The sequence below is a fragment of the Eleginops maclovinus genome, chromosome 2 (assembly GCF_036324505.1).
Source record: "Eleginops maclovinus isolate JMC-PN-2008 ecotype Puerto Natales chromosome 2, JC_Emac_rtc_rv5, whole genome shotgun sequence".
Lineage (NCBI taxonomy): Eukaryota > Metazoa > Chordata > Actinopteri > Perciformes > Eleginopidae > Eleginops > Eleginops maclovinus.
In genome coordinates, this window is record NC_086350.1 from 3,691,525 (window position 1) to 3,713,929 (window position 22,405).

General features: G+C 41.2%; 1 protein-coding gene across 1 annotated transcript in view; it reads left to right on the plus strand.

The window, feature by feature from the left end:
* Positions 1-282: 282 nt before the first annotated feature.
* The window catches only part of mgat4c (mgat4 family member C), a 103,228-nt gene continuing 81,105 nt past the window's right edge, over positions 283-22,405 (plus strand). The window contains exons 1-2 of the mRNA XM_063899314.1: positions 283-494; positions 18,591-18,678. The gene's annotated coding sequence lies outside the window, so the exon portion shown is untranslated. The remainder of the gene's footprint in view (positions 495-18,590; positions 18,679-22,405) is intronic.

The following is a 22,405-nucleotide window of genomic DNA, read 5'->3' on the forward strand; positions in this document are numbered from 1 at the left end:
AGGTCTTATCTTTGGTTCCATTTTTAAATAGGATGCACTTTGTCTTGTGTTGACAGGTGAATCCAGGGATGTGACCGCCCGCGCCACGCATGCACCGCTGGAGCGCACGCATCCAAGTCGCACCGCCCTCCTGTCCGCTTGCTGCCGGGAGGAGCAGAGGAGCGAGCAGACCGGAGAGCAGCACCAGCACTCACAGGCACCTTAGGGATGTGACAGCGATCGCCACAGTTACGTATGCCCGGTGAAAATCTCCAAGTTGGTCTTCTGTGAGGAGGAGACAAAGGAGACATTTTGACTCGAGAGAAAGCGAAACAGATTGCGCGGAGGAGCGTCAGCCGCTGCAGAAATCTCCAGCGGTGTCTTCTCTGTTTGCGCGTGGACTCGCTCGAGATCGGAGCCTGTGAACGAGCCAATCAAACCTAAGGGGAGACAAGAGAAACACCCACTTCTTCAGATCCCTAAACATCTGTATCTGGAGCCCTGCAGAAGTGGAGGTGAGTGCCGATCACTCTGTGGTGTTGTCTGCTGTGACAGTGAGTTGAGGTGATGGTAGCTGAAGGACTCCCAGGTAAGGACACGTGGTTCGACTGATAGGTGAGCCAGTGTGTGTTCGGGATCTTATCGTCCTTGCAGCGTGTCACCGACATGCAGCCCGGGTCACAACTTTAGCTACTGCCTGCCTCAGCTCAGCATGCGGGGCTATGTGTCTGATAACATCGGAAATGCAATAAGTCACACTCAAAGAGCATGCATCCAATTCCTATCCAACACAGCGAGCAGGAAGGAGAACCAGAGTCCAGATCTTTAACTGTGTCTTTAAAGCACATTAAAGCTCCACTGGACAGACATAAACAACAGGAGGCTGTGTTTATCTAAATGAAATCTTTGCCTAATGGATTTCTGCAAAAGACATTTAGGTGACATGAGACCAGAAGATATAATTTAAAACATGTAGTATTACATCGCTCAATAATCTCATTTCCTTCTGTCACTTTTGGAATACGTCAATATAAAAAACGCACATGCAGACAATGTCAAATAACTACCAATACTATGACTTTTACTTACCTGTATTATGAAAGACAACACAACAATGTTACCTTAAATATTAAGATATTAAGTATTAAACATTGAATTGAATATTGAATCTTGAAACATGTCTTCTTCTCAGTGTTTTTTCAGAAAACCCTGATTTTCTTTAAGCATCATCATGCAAAAGTCAAATGGACCAACAATAGAAGTTGCATGAACGCATAGTTTACAACGCTAACATAAAGTGTGTGTGCATAGCCATATATTATTCTTCATTTCAAAAGGTTTTTCAACATAGTAATCCACATTTTTTTGAATGAACCAGTAATCTGATTACATAATCCCGATACATGACAACATGACATTTGTTTATATTTGGAAAATAATGTAGAAGACTAAATTTGAGGATTTAGTTTTTGTTTTGTGTCTTTACAAATGAAGTACCTTTAGTTTTATTGGACTGTTGGTTCACAAACTATTGGGAAATGTGTGCTGTTAGACTTTATGTTTCGTTTTGACTCTCAACTTTATTTTAATACTGTAAGTAAATGTTTCACTAAAGAAAGTAAATATTAATGAGTTGCGACTGCGCTTAAAATAAAACAGACAGAGCTTAAATAACTCTCCTTTAGGGCTTTAGTCACTATCTGACTCCACTCTGAATACAAGTGATAGAAAAGAGCAACCCTTCTGAAGAGCAACTGCACAAAAGTAGAAGCACATTACTTTAGGTCTTGGAGGTTCAAGTGTAAAAGCTTCCTTACGAACTGTGGTATCCATATTGCGCTACTTGAAATGATTTTCACCGTACCAATGCTGGCTTTAAACTGTACTACCGAAGGCACCCATTGTCCTTAATGTCGGCAAAGAATTGCATCATCTGCCGGATCGGCTCATGTCCCGCGGTGCGAATGACAGCTCCATGGCTCATCCGAAAGGCCTGTAGCTAAACAGGAGCTCATTACAAGTACAGCGGCCCGGCTTTCCTCTGGCAGGAGGCTGCCGGCTCATTAGGGGTCACCGAGGGGCGAGTCTCCCTCTCTGAGCCTCGGCTTGTTATAGCAGAGCTCTGTGAAACCACTGTTAATTGGAAAGTATTCATTTCCACTGACAGATTGGAGAGCTACACAAGTCAGTGAAAGTATCTCACTGTGGAAAACTCACAGTTGGAGTGATTATTTTTTGTATAATAGCCGTGAGGCAGCAGATATTAGACACACTGCCCCTCCACAAAAGCATGTTTGATCCCTACACTAGAAAATAGTTCACTGTGTCAGTGATTTTTTATTCTTCCTGTCTGCAGGCTGCCCCCGATCCTCAGTGTTTGTCTTAAAGAGATTTGTGGAGTATTAAGTTCCCGGCTTATCCAAAAATGAGCAAAGAGATGAAGACAGCTAGCAGCTAGCAACACCGATCTGTCACTCAAACTCCTTTACTATCCCCAACAGTAAGCCTTGATATCATTTAAACATACAAAGCCCCCCCTGTACAGTTGTCATGTGAAAAGGAAATAGATAGAGAGATTAAAACATGTCTTCTTGTTGTTATTTCTGCTGTAGAGTTGGGTATTTTACTATGGGAGACAATGGTGAGTGTGGCCTTGGTGGAAATGCACATTTTTGTACCACTTCAAGGACTTGGGGCTTGAATGCGATCCTGATACAGAATAATAAGGCGGTGATGTTTGCTTAACAGTCTGTTTAGGTGCAGTATTTATGGTTGAATCATAACCAGGACGGAATATAGTTTGGATTTGGTCTTAGAGAAAAAGCTAGATTTACATCAAAAAATACACTTTTCTTTTAAATATGTTAGATAAATATCTTCCTAAATTGGTTGGGTTTCAAAATGTCCAACTTTTCAATGTATTAACAGGGATATACATATCAGAGTTGGGCATTTTAACCTGGGAGACCATGGCGGTTGAACCAGATGTGGCCTTGGGGGAAATCCAAATGCTTGCTCTCCAGCATTGACTTCATTTGTTTATCTGTGAGCTACGATAAAGACATGATTCCTAAGTGGCTTCCCATCCACAATGAAGTTAAACCTAAAGTTCCTGCCTTGTTCTGTATGAGAACTATTTGGAAATTAACCATTGAAGCTTTGATGCACATTTACATATATTCACATGGATCTCCATACTTCAGAGTAGCGAGCCAGCCAAAAGCAGACCAGGTGTGTGAAGACAGTGGAGCGGGAAAAGAACCGCCACTAAGACACAGCTCCATTGGACATTGACACATCGAGTCAAAATCACAACTGAAGGGGTCATGCTGTGCCGTGGAAATAATGAACACAGTGCATATTGGTGGTTTGACTGAAAAAGCCTTTGCACATTATTTTTACCAGCCTGCTCCTCCAGCCTCCACTCAGGTAGTCCAGACACTCACTTGATTCTTCCTGTGAAAGGTTAGAAAAATGCCACAAATAATTGTTGGCCTGCCTCTTGACCGCGCTCTTGCCCCCAGTGTGATACGGGGGTTGATTATCCGAGGTGGTGCGGGTCATGAATGTCTGTGCAGCTTGAATCTATCGGGCGGCCACAGAGCCTCGCTTTGACACGGAGGAAGCGAGGCGTACGCGATCGGAGAATGAAGGTCGCTTCAGTGACACTAGATCCGATCTCCGGTGTGTGAGGTAGAAATCTGAACGCCAGCGCTGACTGAGCGTGTGGCTGACTTCCTGCCCGGCTGAACATTGAAAGAATGGACCGTACTTACAGCATGCTTAGCGCCGATGCCAAGATTATGGGAGGAAGGAGCTGAAACACTCCAGGCATGAATCCAGACTGTATATTCATACACTCGGAGATGCATTGATGTTGCCGTCAAGTGCTTAGCTGGTTCAGTGAGCAGCGTGCAAAGCTTGAATATCATGTTTATTAAGAGACGGGAAGAGGAGGGGTCTCAGGCTTTGGGTGTAATACTCACTCCCTTATGCTCAACCTAATGTTTGCTTCTACTTCAGGAAGAGCGAGTCAGTCACAGGGAAGTTTTTTCTCGAGTTCACCTTGAAGCACAGCATCTGTCGAAGAAGTTTGTGACGTTCAATTACCTCAACTTTTCTTATATACGTTTATTTCTGAGAATCCAATAGAACCTCTTCATTTGTTATTTCAGTAGGAAGGAAAATTATGCCTGCCGAAGGTCCATTTTCATCCAATTTCCCTCCATTTTCACTGCAAGTGACGGTGCGTTACGGTAAGTTACATAACTGAGTGAGCAAGAGATTCACTAAGAGACCAGATGGATTTTCTTGGTGATGCTATGTATAAAATGTAAAGCTTTCTATACTTAATGCATTTGGTTACCCTAACCTTAACCCTATTGGAAGGACGAATGCTATATTGAGTCAGGAAATCACAAAAAGTCAAATCTTGTTATGACATTAAGAAAGTTAAGGTGAATAGACACACATTTTGTTTCCAGCCTAGGTTTCATACCTTTTCAGAGCTCTTTTAGTTGCTGTATATGTACCCAACCACTTGTATTTGCTACACTACTGAACACAATGCTGAAACAGAAATCCTTACTGACATCTGCACTCAATGTTTTCGTAGCATTAGGAAAGCTGCTCTTGGAAAGAAAAGCTTACATTGAGAGGTACACAGAGATTTATTGAGCCACAACTGCCTCTGACTGAGCAATGCAAAGAATACAAATACAATTTTATCGAGAAATGATGTTTCTTATTTCAGCATCGGTTAGATTATTGTGAGTTCAATACTTTTGAGGCTTTAAAACGTGAAATCCTGACTGACTATCACTCTTCGTTTTTTGCAGCAAAAGCCTTTTTAGGTAACAGATCTGTCCTTGGGAAGAATCACCTTCAGTCTAAGAAAGGGAAGAGATTTAGTTAAGCCGTAATTGTCTCACATTGCAAAAGTAAAACAGAAATTGTGTTTCCTTTTTCTCGATTGGATCCTGATTTTGAGAGTTTAATATTCTTTTGTTGTTGCTTTCTGTCGTCCTTGGTTCAAATTTGACCCGTTTCTACACATTTTCTTTGCCACAAAAATACCACGAGGATTTTTGTCCAAGTTGTTTGCAAGGAAAGAATATAATCTCTGCTTTTATTGAATTATGTGTTTTATTCAGATCTTCAGCATCTGGTGTCATACCATGAATTTAATTAATCAGAACTGTGACTGAACTTTGGCAAAAACCAGTCTATGCTAATCCATCAAGATGTGTTACTATGATCTTAAGTCATTTTGTGTGAAGGAGTAACACTTGTAGGAATGAAGTTTGGTTAAAAGTTGTTAATATTTGGGTGAGTAGACGGGCTATATAAAGCTAAATCTGCCTCTGAATGAGCATTGCAAAAAGAAAACAAAAATCAGCATTAAAAAGACAAACAGTTTGTATTTCTTCTGATTCCTAATTGCGTGGGAGATCGTGTTTGGTGTCTGAGCGACAGGAGAAACCGGCCTCCCAGAGATGTGTAATGGGGGAGGGCCTGTTGATGGACAGAGGGGATACTCAGCTGTAATGCATGGCAGAAATGATGAGAGAGGACGCTGAACTCAATGTGATGGCAATTACACACAGGCGAACATGTAAGAACACTCCAACAGCCAGGACACATAAAGGAAATATACCCTGCACATGTCCACATCGGTCACAAGACACACATTACTGACACTGAGTGACACTCAGAGCCTCCAGGGCCAGGCAGCACACACATTTTAAATTACACGTGACATGAGTTGGATTTATTGTTATTTATTCCTTATATAATTCTGTAAGTTGAACACTGTGAAGCTAGCATTGCATGTCTGATCAGATATCAAACCTTGTTGACCTGTTATAGTTACAAAGGTTCCTCTACGGCTGCTTGCGTGGAGACGTTTAGCATGTAATTACTCAAATACAAAGGAAGGAAAGAGAGCATGATATCATTCACACAGTCTTACAAGTTATTATTTAAAATTCTCACCTCTTTTCACCCTCTGTCTGAAACCAGAGCCCAGTCTGCTCTGATTAATTAATTAGCCCGCTCTGTTGTGATTGGTCTAGAGATGTGTCGCCTCTTAGCCTATCACATACGATGTGTCGGATAACGAGCCAATAGAAGTGCGCGTGTTACGTAGTGATGTCACTTTGTTACGGAAGAAATCAAAGGAGTCCAGTGGAGGCCGGGAGAGAAACTCCCTCTGGATGGAACTTGGGGATTTTAGCCTTTGCAGACCATTTACATGCACTAAAAACTATATAACACACGACAGGAAAGGGTTAATGAATCTGCAGATTATTTTTTAAATGAAAGAGACTGAATGCTCAGAAAACTGTAGAAAATGTCCGACCAAGTTCTCTAATTCTTAGTGATGTATATCCTGTTGATTAAGATACAAAAAACTGAGGAAAGCAGGAAATCTATATTAAAGAAGCTGAAGAAATATATTTTGCACGACTCGCAGATCTATTTAATCCCAATCATATTTTGAGGTCGATGGACGCATCGCTCAGGCGTATCGCCAATACACTTTGACCTGGATTGGGCTGTGGTGTCTGGTTGTTTTAATCTTAAGTCCCTTTACTGCGATGTACCAGATTCTGAGAGTTCAAACGAAAGCTTTACAGTCGTAGATTTTGTTTTGTGAAAGAGCAGCTTTTAGGGCTCGCTTAAAAGACTCTGTGCTGTTTTTAGATACGGGGATGACCTTGCGTGTGTAAAGAAAACTAAAAACAGAGGCGGAAAAAAGTGGTTGCCTGAAGAAGGAACACAAGAGACTTGGATATTTGGGCTCAATGTAAACACTTGAAAGAATGATCTGCATTTGTAAGAGATGATTGTACATAACCTTGAGGTGATTAAACAGAGTTCTTAGTGTCTTTCAACTATAGAGTGCAATTTCTTGGTAATTCTGCCATTAAAATATAAAGGCCCTGCGTGACAATAGATGAAACTGTAGCTGTTGGAGTCATTTCAATCCGCCCCTCCTCTTGGGATTCATTTATGCTTTAAAAATTCTCTTTTACCCCCGATGTGTTTGATTTGGTTTCTCATTTCGACTTCCTTTGAGCAGGGTTCAAAACCACGTTCCCAGCATTTTTTAGGAGAAGAAGTTCTTTGTACCAGTAGCTGAAAGAGAGAGGACTTAACTCTCTGTCTGAGTGACCCCCGAGTTTTAAAGTTTTAATTCAACTGTCTGTCAGAAGACTAGAGGCCAGTCGAACGGTGGTATATCCATCTTGCTTTATACATTTTTATTTAAAGTGTCACGAAATAATTGCTATAAACGATGTTATCCTGAACCAGTCTTTAAAATGGTTTCTCAAACAAACACTGTAACTTACATTTAGTCAAGGATCAAATCCAATAATCATAAACCATTTTCTTGCCCAGGATGAATAAAGCAATTTTACATGATCCATGCAGTATGTTGCAGTAAGGACTCAAGCAATATCCAAGTTATAAAAGCACAATATTTGGTCAAATGTGTAGAAAATACCGTATTTTTCTGAGACCATCTTTTTATTCCAAAGACTTAATAAAAGAATCAACTAAGTCCTTTTTGAATAATGATAATTCTCTAGCACAAAACATATCTTAATTGCAGTATCAGTCAGAATAATTGCAATTGAGACCGGGAGGCTGTGGCTCAGTGGGATAGTGCACTGATCTTCGGCTCAGGGGGGCGCTGGTTCCATCCGCACTGCATATCGTTGTGTCCCTGGGCAAGACAATTCACCCCAAGTTGCTCATGTGGGGATTGTCCACAGTATTGAATGTATGTAAGTCGCTTTGGAAAAATATGATGTAATTTCTTCCCAGTTGTGCTGCCCCATTTATAACCAGTGGTCGAACAAATACATATAACAGGCGAGGTCACTCAACGCAACGCTGCAGTAGCCCGATGAACCAGATACACTTATAAGCCCACTGAGCGTCTTCAGAGAGAGCAGTAAGCTGTTAGCACTGAGCTAAGAAGGAGTTCATGATAGGAACACTCAGCACAACTGCTGTCCATAACAGAGGGAGCGTTGGCTATATGGCGACATTAAGTCTGCTTGTGTTTTGAAGTGGAACGATCTTACGCTCACTGAAGTGCGCTTCGCCCGCTTCATCTCCCGTCTCCATGGCCATTTTCCCTCAGCGCCTCTCCCTCCGCTGCTCATTTAGCATAATATGGCTTTCCGCCCATTAGTACCCCTAGATGGGCTGTAGACGGTTTATTTAGTTCAGATGTGGTTTTTTTTGGTGTTGAATACATTCATAAATTAAGAGTTAAAAGGGTACGTTTTCCCCGAGTAAAAAAAAACATGTTTGTCTGCAACTGAGTTTGGCTTTTATTTGCCAATGTTTTCTGAGCCTCTGCCGCCAACTCAATGGGAGTGACACTGACAGTTTTCATTTCAGTGAGACGTTGAGGATCATAAACAACATTCTTTTCATCTCCATTGTGTTGATGTGGAGACATTTCAGAGGAGAATACCTCAAAATCTTGGCACATCAAACAAAATCAATTTCCATTACTTGATGTTCCAGTAAATTCGATGTGTTTTATCTGCTGATATTGAGAACTGTTTCTTAACTCAGCAAAAGTAAAGATAGTCCCCGCTTTGAAACTATGCTAACGGTGTACCTGTAACAGGATTAGATCATCAGAATACAAAACAAATAGGTACCTGTATTCCCTCACAGTTACAAATGCAACCAGATTATAGTTACACTTCTAAAAAATAGGTGTTACCAGGAATGCATCTTACTCAAATACTAAAAGACCCTGCGTTATGTTTCCTAACAAAGAAGTAAGGTCATAATTAAGCTGATTTATTTCCAGTTGTGAAAAGGAATACAATACTAAATTGAGGTCCCTGAAATAGGTGATCCACAGACTGCAAGCAGGTACTGTCCTTCCCTGTCTTCCAGAGCCCCGACATATGACATCACACAATATGTATACTCTTTGGAGAAGAGGGCAGTCCTCTTTTGACAAGTTATATGTGTATTTTTGAGTGTGGTGCGTGTTGGTTTCTGGTTGGCGCACAGGCAGAGTCCTCGCCTCTTGGCTTCACGAGTTCCGGGTGTCCAGCCTATCATCTAATCCTTCTCTACTCTAATACAACTCTCCTGTCACATGCAGTACCAGGAGTCTGACACCGCTATCTCCTTCTGTCCCTCTCTTGAGCCTCTCTGCCCGCTCCCACAATGTGGAATGTGAAGTTAGTGCTCACTGTGAATAAAGTAGCAGAAGTCAGTTCCTTTCTTATATTTAGCTCACCGTTAACTCCGTCATGAAGCTCACTTCTCTTCATAGTTTAAAACCCTCTCTGGTAGCATTTTATACATACACACGTCTTTATGAGCAAGCAATACTAATTCAATAATATCCTGCAGTTAATATCCAATTTCCATTTAAGTCAGGGGTTGATAGCCATGAACCTACACCTTTTTCGTGGTCACATGATCAGTCAACTATTTAATTAGTCCATCAACAGCCATTTAAAACCAATTAACATCTCTGACATTTTGTAGACTGAATGCTAAAATCATTACTCACTCAAAGAGTATTCCTAATTGTACTTTTTTTGTTTAATTATACCTGATAAAATTATACATTTGAGAGTCTTCTAGTTGTCTTTAATTATCACGGTACGGATGATAATGGGAGCTAATGGATTGCTAGACAGAAGCTTGCAAAGTGCCAAAGAAGACAGTGAATTCCCTTATGAAATATGCATCAATGACAACGAAATAAAAAGACCAAAGGCAAGCTGTGTTTGTTTGGAGAATCGGGTGGAGGGGAGGGTTGAGACGAGGTTTCATAACCATGCCACATTGCCATTCTCCCTTTTTAAAAAAAAGAACATGCACACCAGCTGTTGATGAAAGCACGACACGGCTTTGATCAGAGGGTGGAGGTGTGCTCAGGTTGACGTTACAGATGTGGACCTGAAGGAGAATGCGTGCTTCATCTATTCACTCATTTATAAAGGAATTCATTTATCAGTAGTATTTTTAAAGGCAGCTTCAGTTTGGCTAATGAAGAAAAGTCCTGATTTTTAATTATAGAAGAACAATAGTAATATAATTTTGAGAGAAATTAGGAAACTGGACGAGTGAAATATCCTAATTGCAGTGTAATTACAGCACTTTGTTCTCTAACTTAGATTAAAGAGGACATATTATGCTCCTTTTCAGGTTCATATTATTATTTTGTGCCTCCACTGGGACATGTCTCCATGCTTTAAAGTTCAAAAATCTCTTTCTTTTTTCTCATTCCGCCTCCTCTTTTCACCCTCTGTCTGAAACCAGAGCCCAGTCTGCTCTGATCGGTTAGCTGGCCAGTTCTGTTGTTATTGCTCAACCCGCTTAAAGATATCCCACCCCTTAGCCTATCATGTAGAAAAGTGTTGGAGCGCTAGCCAATAGAACCAAAAGTGTTACATAGTGATGTCACAATGTTCAGGAAGTAAAACAAAGGAGTCCAATGGAGGCGTTTCAGGCAGGGATTTTAGACCATTTACATGCACATAAACCTATATAAGACGGAAAGGGAAAACTCCCAAAAAGCAGAATAGGGCCTCTTTAATAGTCGTAATTTCACAGAAAAGGTGTCTTTATTGGAGGCTGTGTCTTTATTTTATTCGTCAGATCATATGATCTGTATACAAATTGCAGCAGTGTGAGCAGGTGGTAAATGTGGAACAGCAGAGCGCAGAACAAAGCAGTACATCAAACTCTTACAGACTCCAGTAAACAATGAAGCATTCATGAATAATTGCTTCCAATTGTTCCCCCTGATGCAGGCCGCAGGATTAGCAATAAACGTCTGAATACGAGGCTGTCTGCGCTGATGTTTACTCCTCCACGGTCCCACCGTTAACGGCTCTCAGTTTGCACTTAAATTCTGCTCGCTGAAAACTCAGATCGACAAGGACTGCAAACTCCAAAAGTCAGCATTTGCACGACGAGCCTCGAGGAAGGAAATTCAAATGGCACAGTTGACGCACCTGCGACTGAACGTGTTCATTGTCGTCACTAATTTATCACCGGAACTTCAGGCAACGCAGGTGCTCAGATTACTGCTGAGGGGCGGATTTACTGGAGCTCAGTCACAGAAAAACATCTGAAAATACTTGGGAACTTTTTTTTCAGATGTTTGCCTAAAAGCAATGACAGTGAGACTTAGAAAAAGCAACCATAAAAACATGTGTGTGTTAAATATTGCTTTTAAATGTCACATTGAACATCATAATTGTCTCTAAGAAACATGGCTGTAGATAACCTTCGTTAAAATAACATGTATGTTTAATACTTGAATAAAGATCAGCTTAGCCTCGAGGATAAGTGCACTTTAGTACTTATAAACTCAAACCTCTAATTTAGATGAGAACATTTATTTTTATTTTTAGCTTGTATTGCCCAAAAATGTTCCTGCTTCGCATGCTTATAAGTTTAGAAAGTCACAGCCAGTTGCATCTACTGTTTATCTCCAGTAAAATGAATAACATGTAATTATAATGCAAGCTGCAAAATGTTAATTACACGTTGATTGAAGCCTTTAACTCTCAGAGAAAAAGACTTGCATATCTATATATCATGCTCTGTGCCAAGATGTCAAACTCACAGCTTTTTGAATTAGTTATACCTCCTTTGTTTTGTGTCATTCATTATAAATGGTGCTGCTCGCCTGCGAAAAGGCCTCACTCGATGCTCTGCGTGTTTGACAGCAGGTTTGACGTGGAGAAAATGACATGATATGCCACGACTTATGCAACCTACAGCGACGAGCCTTCTAGAGAACTCACTGCTGGACTCTGCATCTGAGATTTTACAAAGTCAGGGTCTGTCTGACTCAGCAGCCTCTGGTTACTAAAGCCTGTGACTTATTTTACATTCAGGAGTTGGCTCTAAATTCCCACAGATTCTGAACAACAAACCAGATTACATGTGGCAATCTGTAGGAATAATCAGCCAGTCAAAACGTTCCATACTGCTTACTTGTTCTTACTGTATAGGGACTTGGCTTGAGAGACAGATGGTTTCGAGTCCCAGTACAGACAGAAGCTTGTAGCTGGAGAGGTGCCAAATGGTTCTTGAGCAGAACCCTAAGTACTCGCCAAAAAATATGGCAGCCCCTTTCGCTCTGACACCGTCCATAATAAAATGCATGTGTTTGTGGTGTAGTAGCTCGGTCTCTAAGGCTTGGGAACTGAAGGGTTGCCGGTTCAAATCCCGAGCTATGCAACATCTCGCAGATTGGACTGGTAGCTGGAGAGGAGCCTGTTCACTGGGCATTGATAGGTGTCGTTAAGCAAGGCATCAAGAGCCCCAATTGTTGGCTCCCTGGCACCGGACAGTATCTTGGCTCTGGCATCTGTCTATAAAATATCAAATCTGTATACTGAATTAGGTATTAATAAAGGGTCAAATCTTAATGTTTATTTGTCCTGTAATACATACAAGTTGGACTGTTTTAAAGGTTGAAACAACTAAGATTTGTTAAGCTCTCTGTAGTCATTCGGTTCATTCTCAAACCAGAGCACAAGCGGTACCATTATGAAAGTATTTCATAGGGTTATATTGCTTTTAAACAAGAGCGTTTGGCCAGATTCCTGCTCTATTTAACCAGCGTACTCACCGCTTTTGTGAAAATATGACCTCCCTGTTTGTGCAGTAAAAGGACACACACCTTGAGACCTGTTGATGTTGTCAAAAGTCCTCGGCCGCTGAGAAACATGGATACATATCTGGCATTACTTGACATCCTGTTATTTTTGCCACCTTTATTCCTAGATAGACACAAATCTGATCCTGAGAGCTCCGTTTGCTCTGTGTACCCTTCTGCCTTCACCCCTTAAATTGAGCTCATGAATTATTGAAGTCTGTCCCGCTGCTGCGACGCTAACCTGTAATTAGTTTTGCACAAGACTCCTCATAATGAGCTGCAGGAGGTGTGTGTGTGTGTGTGTGTGGGGGGGGGGGGGGGTCTAGGGAGTATGAATACATTATCCCTTTAAGACTGAAAAAAACTGGCGAAAGTGGAGTGTGGATGAGAAGGCAGGTTTGCAGAAACTGTTAGTGGCACCTTGGCGAGGAGAGTTGTGCTTTGGGGGGGGAAAGGGGGGAAGTTTTGTGGGATTGCGAGGAGTGGAGGTGTAGAGGGGAGAGAGTCTCTTGAGAGAGTGGAATAGGAGAGTGAAGAGAGAGAGAGCAGGGAAAGAACATCCATGCGCGGCAGTGGGAAGACAAAAAGAATCCCCATCGCCTGGCTACTCACTGCCTCTACAATGAGTGTTTATCCCACTTTTCTGAGAGCCAATTATCTGCTCCCGCGTGAGTCATGGAGATCATTTAGACCGGTGGCGTGCGCAGAGCCCCAGCAGAGCTCCCTCACACCGTGAAAAGGACCGAGCGCAGAGATGCGTTTACATGCTTTAGACAGGTGAGTCTGCTGTTTTCCTCTCATGACGGTGCTGCTTCTTTTCTTCTTCTTCTTCGAGAGAGCTTCCCTCTCGACATGCTGTTCAACATTTATTTCCAGACTGAGGTCTCTGGGGGGAATATCTTTCTGTGCTCCATCACGCTGTTTCTCTCATCCCCATCAAATTAAAATCCTCACTTGTTCGCTTTGCAAGGCGTCTTCTCCTTTTGCTTTTCCGTCTTTCTTTCCTTATTGTTGACAGTCAGTCATGACATCTCATCCAGACAAGAAATCACTGATTCAGACTTGCACCTGCTGAGCCGAGGCTGCAATGTTTGCCCTCTGCAACTTCCAGAGAGTCTCGTATTTTTGTGTCTCATAACAAATCCTTTTCACGTAGCTTGATGCATAAATTGTGTACAGTTTGTGGCTTCCTCACATCCTGACAACACGCACCTTCCTCCCACTTGTTTATTCCAAGCTGTGAGAACTTCATTTCACTTCTCAGGAACAGAAAACACTCCCCCCGTGCTGAGAGCAGAGGTAACCGAACAGGTAAACCTCGGCTGTCCCGTTTGAGTGCTTTAGCGAGAGCGTGAATCGCCTGCCGGGGCCCCAGCTTTGGCTCTATTTCATACTATTGTCTGCTGCCGGTGATTAACTGCCTCTGCTTGTGGCTCGGGTGATTTCTGCTTTATGTTGAGAGCTGGGCTGCAGCCGGTGGACGGGACTGTAGCAAAGAGAGGGTGGGGGCGGGGAGGCTGCTGCCCGAGATGGGAGGGTCAGCTGATGGGCTCTGAGGTGCGGGAGATTTATGACCCCCCAGAACAAAGCTGTGTCTGCTGAGGGACCATAAACCATAAATCAGGGAGAAGTGGGTCAGATTGGGTCAGTGCTCATCTGCTCACTGCAGATCTGCTCGCTCTTTTCCAAAAGCTGCTATTTTTTGTACCTTTTCACACCTGGATGTTTGACACTTTAAGTTTTGTTATTTCTGTTTGAGAAGGGCTTTTTGTTTTTTGTCTCACTATCTTTTTTCTTTTTTGATATTTAGTTTTTTGGTTTAAAAGCACTATAATTACTGCTATTTTAATTTGAATTATTCTAGGCATTTTTTTCTGAATTCTGTAGCTCACTCTCTTTCGGGGTATGTATTTTTAGTTATTTGTATTTATCTTTTTTATGTATTGTTTGGTAAGTTTTCAAAGCACACTATATTCATTATTATTGATTAAATGCTATGTTCTATACATCTGTTTTACCTGTTATTCAAATATTTTTGATCCATTTATAGAAGTTTATTCTATATTTTTGAGTTTTTATCTATCTTTAATTATTGTATTTCTTCAGTTTGATTTAACATCACTGTCAGGATCATGTTTTCCATTCTGATTAAATAAAGATGTTTCCTATTTTGAATATATTCTATACCAGTTGTTAAAGTGTATCAATCTCAAACAGTTTATTGCCTGTGCTGTTTGACTTGAGGATATTCAGCTGTCAATCACACTCCCTAATGAATTCCTATTTTTTATTTCAAAATGCCATTACCTTCAGTAAGTGAATCACGCCTAATCCTGTCATTATCTCCAGCTATGTTAACTCCGTTGGCCTTTAGTCCCCGCTCATCTTAATCATCCTAATTACGTAATGTTTCCCTTTTTTTAAAAGCCTGATGAGAGTAAAAATGGCATGCTTTCATTTTGGCAGCGACTTGTTACTGATTGTGTTACACTCTCCTCCCTCTGATTCCAGTCTTCTCGATTCTGATCGCTGGTTTGACTAGTTTTGTGATTTGTCTTCCTGAGGGCAGCTGGAGCCGATGTGAGAAATTGATTTTCTGCAAAGGATTAGCAGTGGGGTTACAGCTATAGGCATGCATTGCATTACAGTGATTCACTCCGCATCTGAACACCAAAGTAGGCTAAACAGGTTATTTATTAGCCGTTGTATAAGACTGATATTTTACTAGAACATGCACGGGCTTACAGCAGACACTGTGGATGGAGGTAGTGGGCGACGGGTATGGGAATAGCAATGAATAACTCGGAGCTGTGTTTCCCAAGTTCAGACAGCTTGAGTTGGGAGATAAATAATGCAGCCAGGAAGGATGGATCTTAATTCATTTGTGTCTGTATTGTTGCACAAACAGGCATTGCACACTGCTGCTGGAAATCAAACAAATGCAAATTGCGTCAGTGGAATGGAAACATCAGAAGTCTCTCAGTATGGCTGCCATAACAGCGGGGATTTGTACTCGTGTTTATGACTACACTGATCATATTTTCTCCCATTTTTGAATGAACGGGAATTAAGCACGAGTCGGAAGCATGCAGCGTTAATGTCCCTGCCTTTATTATGCTAATAGCTGGCAGGTTTACAGTGTGTTAGCTATGTATGGAATTGTCGTAAACATGCATAGGTGTTGTCAGGAGATAAACACCCGCAAGAAATACATGGTTGTATCCAATATTTCCTAAACACCTTCACAGATATTTGCTTTTATAGTCACAGAAAGTGAAAAACTGCTGAAAAGGTATAAAGTGACCTTCTCTGAGCTGAATGTTAATTTATCCGCCGTGTGTGAAAATGGCTTGAAACTGAAATGATTCATGAGTGTTTTTGTCTGCGTCTCTCACATTTAGTTTACATGTTGTTTCACAGTCACTGAGTCATTATGCTGAGGTTTTTGTCGCTATGATGGCTTTTACTGTCAGCGCCGCTATAATGGGTTACACAAACTGCATAATCAAGTCTCCAGGGTCGGCCATTAGGGCCTGCGTTTGGTTTATTACTGCAGTCCAGTCTTATGGTTACATTAGTTTGGACGTGGCTCAGGACTTTACTGGAAAGCTGTTGTTTTGCTCATTAAAATGATTCCCACAGCAGTTTAGTGGCATTATTATATGATAATGCACACCACAAAGCTGCAGTGTTTTTATTACCATCTCAACAATGATGAGGAAACAACGCTGCAGCATACGCAATCGGACATGTATCATTTTTAATACGCACTCATTAGCACTTTATGGTCCAGCCCAACACTTTTAGATTTTCATTTTGGTTGTGGAGAGCGGAAAAAGTTCAAACCAAGACTTTTTTTCTAAAAGTTTTTCGCAAAGTCCAGTGCACAGACTTTTTTCAGCCAACATGATTCCAAAGTTTCCTGCTCTCCACAAATATATAAAATAATACTCAGAAAGCTTTCCAATTTGTTTTCTGATGGACAAAACTGGTGTTTGTTGTCCACAGCTAGCTAGTTCATTTTACCGGACTTCTTTCTGCGGATTGATATGACTGCACATAGTCCCTTGATCCTCCTTAGCAACAGTCTGTTCTCCTTAGCAGCGGTCTGTTAGCGGGAATTAAAAACCTCTGGGATGTCCAAATTGACCAATCAGAATTGAGCATTCAACTAAGCCAGGGGTGCCCAACTGCAGCCCTTTGTCCATTTTTTTATTCTAACCATGTATTACACAGTAGTATTCATGTGTTAATAAGCCCACCTTTCAAATAAATGTGGTCAATAAATAAAATAAAAACTGCTCTAACAAATCTTAGTTGCTTAAAAAAAAAGCCAAAGAAATAATTCACATAACAAGCTTGAAATAGAGCCTTCATATTTCCCTTTATTATAAGTAATCTGAGGCTTCTGTTTTGAGGAATGAGCTGCCAACAGAATTAATGAAACCCTGTGGAGAGCTGTGATGTTTCTACCTACATTTGATTGATTTTGCGAACTCATAACTTAACTTATGGGGCAATATACCTCACCTCTAATCGACCTTCGTATGTTTTTCTGTCTGTGGACACCCCTGGACTCAGCCATGTAATAATTAAGGTGTCTCAGATCTCCTATCTGCCATAAGGAATTACATATGGTGAGGAGAAATACCAAGCAAAAGTAGGTTTGGACTGGTCGTAGGATATTTGTATTTGATATATATTAGCTATGTAAAGCCTATGTTGACTTTTCCTGAGATACAGGGGAAATAGAGTGATTAAATGTGACATTTTCTTGGAGTTTCCACACGACAACTGACACATAATAGTTTTGCTCTTTTGGATGTGGGAGCATTTTTACACAATGATTAGAAGCACAGCTTGGACAATGTGTAATTAAAATCCCAGTTTAATTGAATCCTCCGTATTATACAAGATTTCCAGAACTCCGCAGAACGCTGCTCTGTACCTTCAGCAGTTTGTCTCCGGAGAGCCCGCTGTGCTTTGATGTGAAATATTTCATTGTGCTTTGAATTCAGCATCAGGCGTGCATCTGTTCTATGGGCTTAACTCATCGACATCATCGAGCATGATAATTCCTCCCCAGACAGCTTTGAACGAGGCGTAATGTCATATGCTTCGAATTGATGGCCTTATGCTTAGTGGGGAATAAATCAACGTACCATACAGAGTACGATTTAAATGATAGGGTAAAACACATCTGCGTTTTTCATAAAGGATTTTAGACTTTTTCAAGGCGCATTACAGCCATGCATTTATAAAAGGGACATTACGTACCGTACAATCTTGATGAATGGATGATGAATTGAAGTTGCTTTAATCACAGTTTGCCCTCAGTTGAATGAATTAGATTGGCAGGTCAGATATAATGCATACCACTGGGCTTTAATAACCCATAAAGAAATAGGACGATAAGAGAAATGACCATCACAGAGTAATTTCAGCGCAATGTTCAACAATCAAGATGGTGCCGGATTTTATTTTAAAGAGTGACCTCTGACATTCAAACATAAAGAGAAAAGAGAAGGATCAGAACGGAGAGAAATATGCATTTATTTCACAGTTTTTAACCCTGAGATGCTTCAAATGTTAACCTCTTGTGTTTCATTAAATGTCATGGTTAGTTAAACATGTCAACACTATTATCTATTAGAAATTAACATAAGAGTTGGTTATAATAGGTCATTTTATCCAATTATATTAAACAATTTGCTTGGAATTTTATAAAAAAATACCACATTATTAGAATTGTATCACAGCTTGTTTCCATAATTATGCCTGTGAGTCTGGACCCCCACTGAGGTGTTCTATATCAACCTGCTTTCGGATCAAATACTCCTAAAACACACTTGGATATTTCAATTTACTGAAGTCATTCCTACAGATCTCATATCTCATCATTCTTTTCTCATGTTGGTTTCCTCTCTGTGTTTTGTAGCTGACACACTGCTGTGAGCCTGGACATATGAAGCCCAAGTTCCTACAGATCTTAATGGAATGCAGCTGGATACATTATTAATGTCAAGGTGAGACAGACAGATACACACACACACACACACACACACACACACACACACACACACACACACACACACACACACACACACACACACACACACACACACACACACACACACACTTATCTCTTTCTCAGCAGTGTCTTGTCACTGATCCAGCGCAAATGCATCTTCTTGTTGTTGGCAGCCCAACTGGAGCTGCTTTGTTTAATGGCATCACAAACCTTAATGTTAAAGGAATTGTGGGAAACACATTTGAGCCGTCATGCCGAGAGAGATAGATTTACAAGGTTAATACCCCTCCTGTCTGAGCACTAAATCTATTAGCTTAGCCTAGCTTAGCTTAGCATAACAACTGGAAGCAGGAAGTGACAGCTAGCCTGGCTCTGTCCCAAATGAACAAAATCCACCTTTAAACCTGAGTAATTAACATGTTACACACCTGTTTGTTTATTGGGTCGAGAACAGTCGTTTCCTGGATTCTCTACCAGTTGCCTGGCAACCTCGCCGTGACAACAACCCAGAGGCAGGCCAGATGTTTCCCCTCGTTCCCAGTGCTTTTGCTGAGCTAAGCTAATGGACTGATGACTTGCTTCACGTCATCAGACCTAGATATCAGTATGTTGATCATTGTAGGAGCCAGATTTGGGGTTCATGTGTTTCTGTTTATTGTGTGGTAGTTTTTGCGTACTATTGGTGGTGGGCGGGCGCTGGAGTTTGGGTCGGAGTTAGTGGTTGTTTAACCTCACCTGCTCAGTGTGGTTTTTGTATGGAAAGAGGGGGGGGGGCGAGAAATCCTGCAACATTTTCCCCCTCAATATCAGGGATTAAAGCACTGTTGTATTTTTGCTTGTTTTTCTTAGAATGAATGGTCAAACGGAACGGAATGGGTGGAGCAATTGTTTGAGGGTGTCCAATCTTTCCGTATTGAGCCCCTCACGGTCGCTTTTAATTAGGCTGCCTATAGCCGCAATAATCATACTCAACAAGAAAGCCAATGTGTACTTCCCAAGATCTGGAAGGTTTACTATCTTTTGTAACTGGTTCAGAGATGTAATTCACATATTGTTTAACGGTAATATATGGCACCAAGATGGCAAAAACACTGGGGAAATTATTGAGATTTTGGGCAAAGTGGTTATTTTGAATTCACCCACAAAGACTGAGCAAAGAGCTTAAAGAGATTCAGTTTTCATTCACCACATTAAAAGCCACAGAAAATTGTAGAATCTATATCATATTTACTTAAACCAGTGACTGTAAACTGCATATGCTGGCAGTTATATGAACTTGCCTTCCTATTTTGCATATTAGCAGAAAATAAGTGGGAGCTTATTTGGTAGAAATGTGTCAACCCATTCGAAATCTACTGAAGAACACGTCTGTTTTATTATGTCAACATATGGACGTTTCCCAAAAGTGTAACACATACTTTCTCAAATTTAAGCAGAAAAGACAGCCCTCTGCTGATAGGACAGAACACAGCAGGAAACATCCCAAACAAGAGATGCGATAACCATTAGAAATGAAATTAATTCTAGTCTGAAAATAACTTCTCCAGCACCTGCAGCTCTGAGGACGCTCCAGCTGCTGCTGCCTCATTGGTAAAGTTTGAATGTTATCCTCTGAAGTGTGAAGCTGATGTAAGTCAAGGTCTTCTTTTAGTTTTTTTCTGCAGAATCATTGCAATTAGGTGATGCTGTAATGTTGTTGGCCAGGAGGCTTTGCAGCGTGCCAGCGTCCAACTGTAATGAGCAGAGAACACGGGCTTTCTTAATGTAGCCTAAATTAGCATTTTGCTCACTGCAGAACTTAAGGCCAATTACACCTCTGCGCCTGCCAAAGAAATACTTCCCCCTTTTTCTTGAGTAATGTTGCTTTTCTGTTAACATAACACCTTGACTATACAGCACAAAACACTTTTCTCGTTCTATTGATTAGCAGTTTATCCCTCCTTTGTGTTTCGATCCCAGAGCGTTGAGTGTCAGTGTGTCTGAACCTGGTTAACTGCTCACAGCTTATTCTCAGCTCTCAGGTTGGAAAAAGCACTCTGTAATAGCTTGTTGTATGCATTCATTATTCCTCACTGTTACGTCCCCACCAAGGTCTAGGGGACCAGGGGACAATAACACACACCAGCCAATAATGGAGGGAGTCAGAGTAACGGTTAACATGTGACAAAACAAGGCCTATCTCCAAATCGATCCTTAAAACAAATACTCAAACAAAAACCCTCACTCTCTGCACTTCTAAGGATGGAACAAACCAAAATACAGGGGTGGCAACAATCTCTCTAGAATCAGACACTAACAAAAGGATCATGCAGGCTATAGTGTCAGCAGCAGGCCCAGGTCAGAGAGACAGAAAGCTTCATGTATGCTTCCTTTATGATCAGCCCTGCCTGCTGATTGGCCAGCTGCGGCTGAGGGGATCCAATCAGCCATCAGTCTCAAGTGCACCAGCAGGTACCGATCAGCTGCTGATTAGCTGCATTGAAGAGAGGGGGAGAAGAGAAAACCGAAGGAAGGAAAAAACACCACACGTACAACATGCCTGGCATGTAACACTCACCTTGTGAGGTCACATTATCATCACAAGTATAATAAAAACTCCATCCCTAACCCTAACCCCAACCCAGCAGTACCCTCGCTCTCCCCTATTCCTAAGCACAGCCTACTTCCAGACACAACGCAGAAAGAACAATGAAAGTAAAACCATCGAAAGAAAGTAATTTTTAAATCATTGGAGATTTCAAAATCAATGCAAACCTCATCACACTTTCCCCTGCTCCCATTCTACAAGTAGATTGCTATTCAAGGGCCGGGGTCGAGCCCCTCCTTAAGACCTGCCAGGAGCCCCCACCCTACCTCTTGGCCACACTGGTAATTGTTTCTATAGAGTGATTCAGTATTTTTCTTTAGCATTTAAACACTTCCCTCGTCCCGAATTCAATGATTTTTTAAAAGCGGTTTTGTGGTTAGAAGCCTGAAATAAGGTCTGTAGTTAACAGACGATATTTAAGACACAAAGTACGACAGCAACGATGTGAATGTCCGCAGCTTCCATGCGTCATTAAAATGGCGGTTACTAACAAGTGACGTAATAAAGTACTAAACGTCATCAGGCTGTCACAAGTCCGCCTTTAGCTTAGCGGTGTTGATGTGCAGCTTATGCAGTTTGTTTATTGCGTTATGTTAGCTTTTTATTTCTGTCCATTGCATTTATGCTTCACAAAACAGAACCTGTTCAGTTTCAAATACTGAAATCTGATGGAGAAATTCCATTGCTTTTTGTCGAGGGACCCCTTTTGTGATCCAAACCAACCACGCAATACAGTACATTCCCAAATGCATACATTTACTTTGTCATATTGCACCTTCCCCTCAACCAGCAAAGCAATATCCCCACACACAACAAGAACATGCTCAACACACTTCCTGTCAGTCAAGTTGGGTAAACTTAAAACTTCAAAACTGAAGTGTCAATCAAGCCTATTGTATTGTAAACAAGCAGAAGGCTTTGTTGTTCAGTCAACACAAGATTCAGTACGTTCACTCCAATCATAGTATTTTGGAAGCAGTACTGGTGGATAATAGGCTGTCAATTTTACCCAATTGTTCTAGACCTGTCCAAAGGTTTAGTAATGATTTAAAATGTATACATTTGGCGTTGTTGACAGCTGGCAGAGATATGTTTACATAAATCCAGCTGCTTGGATGTGTATCAACTGTGCTTG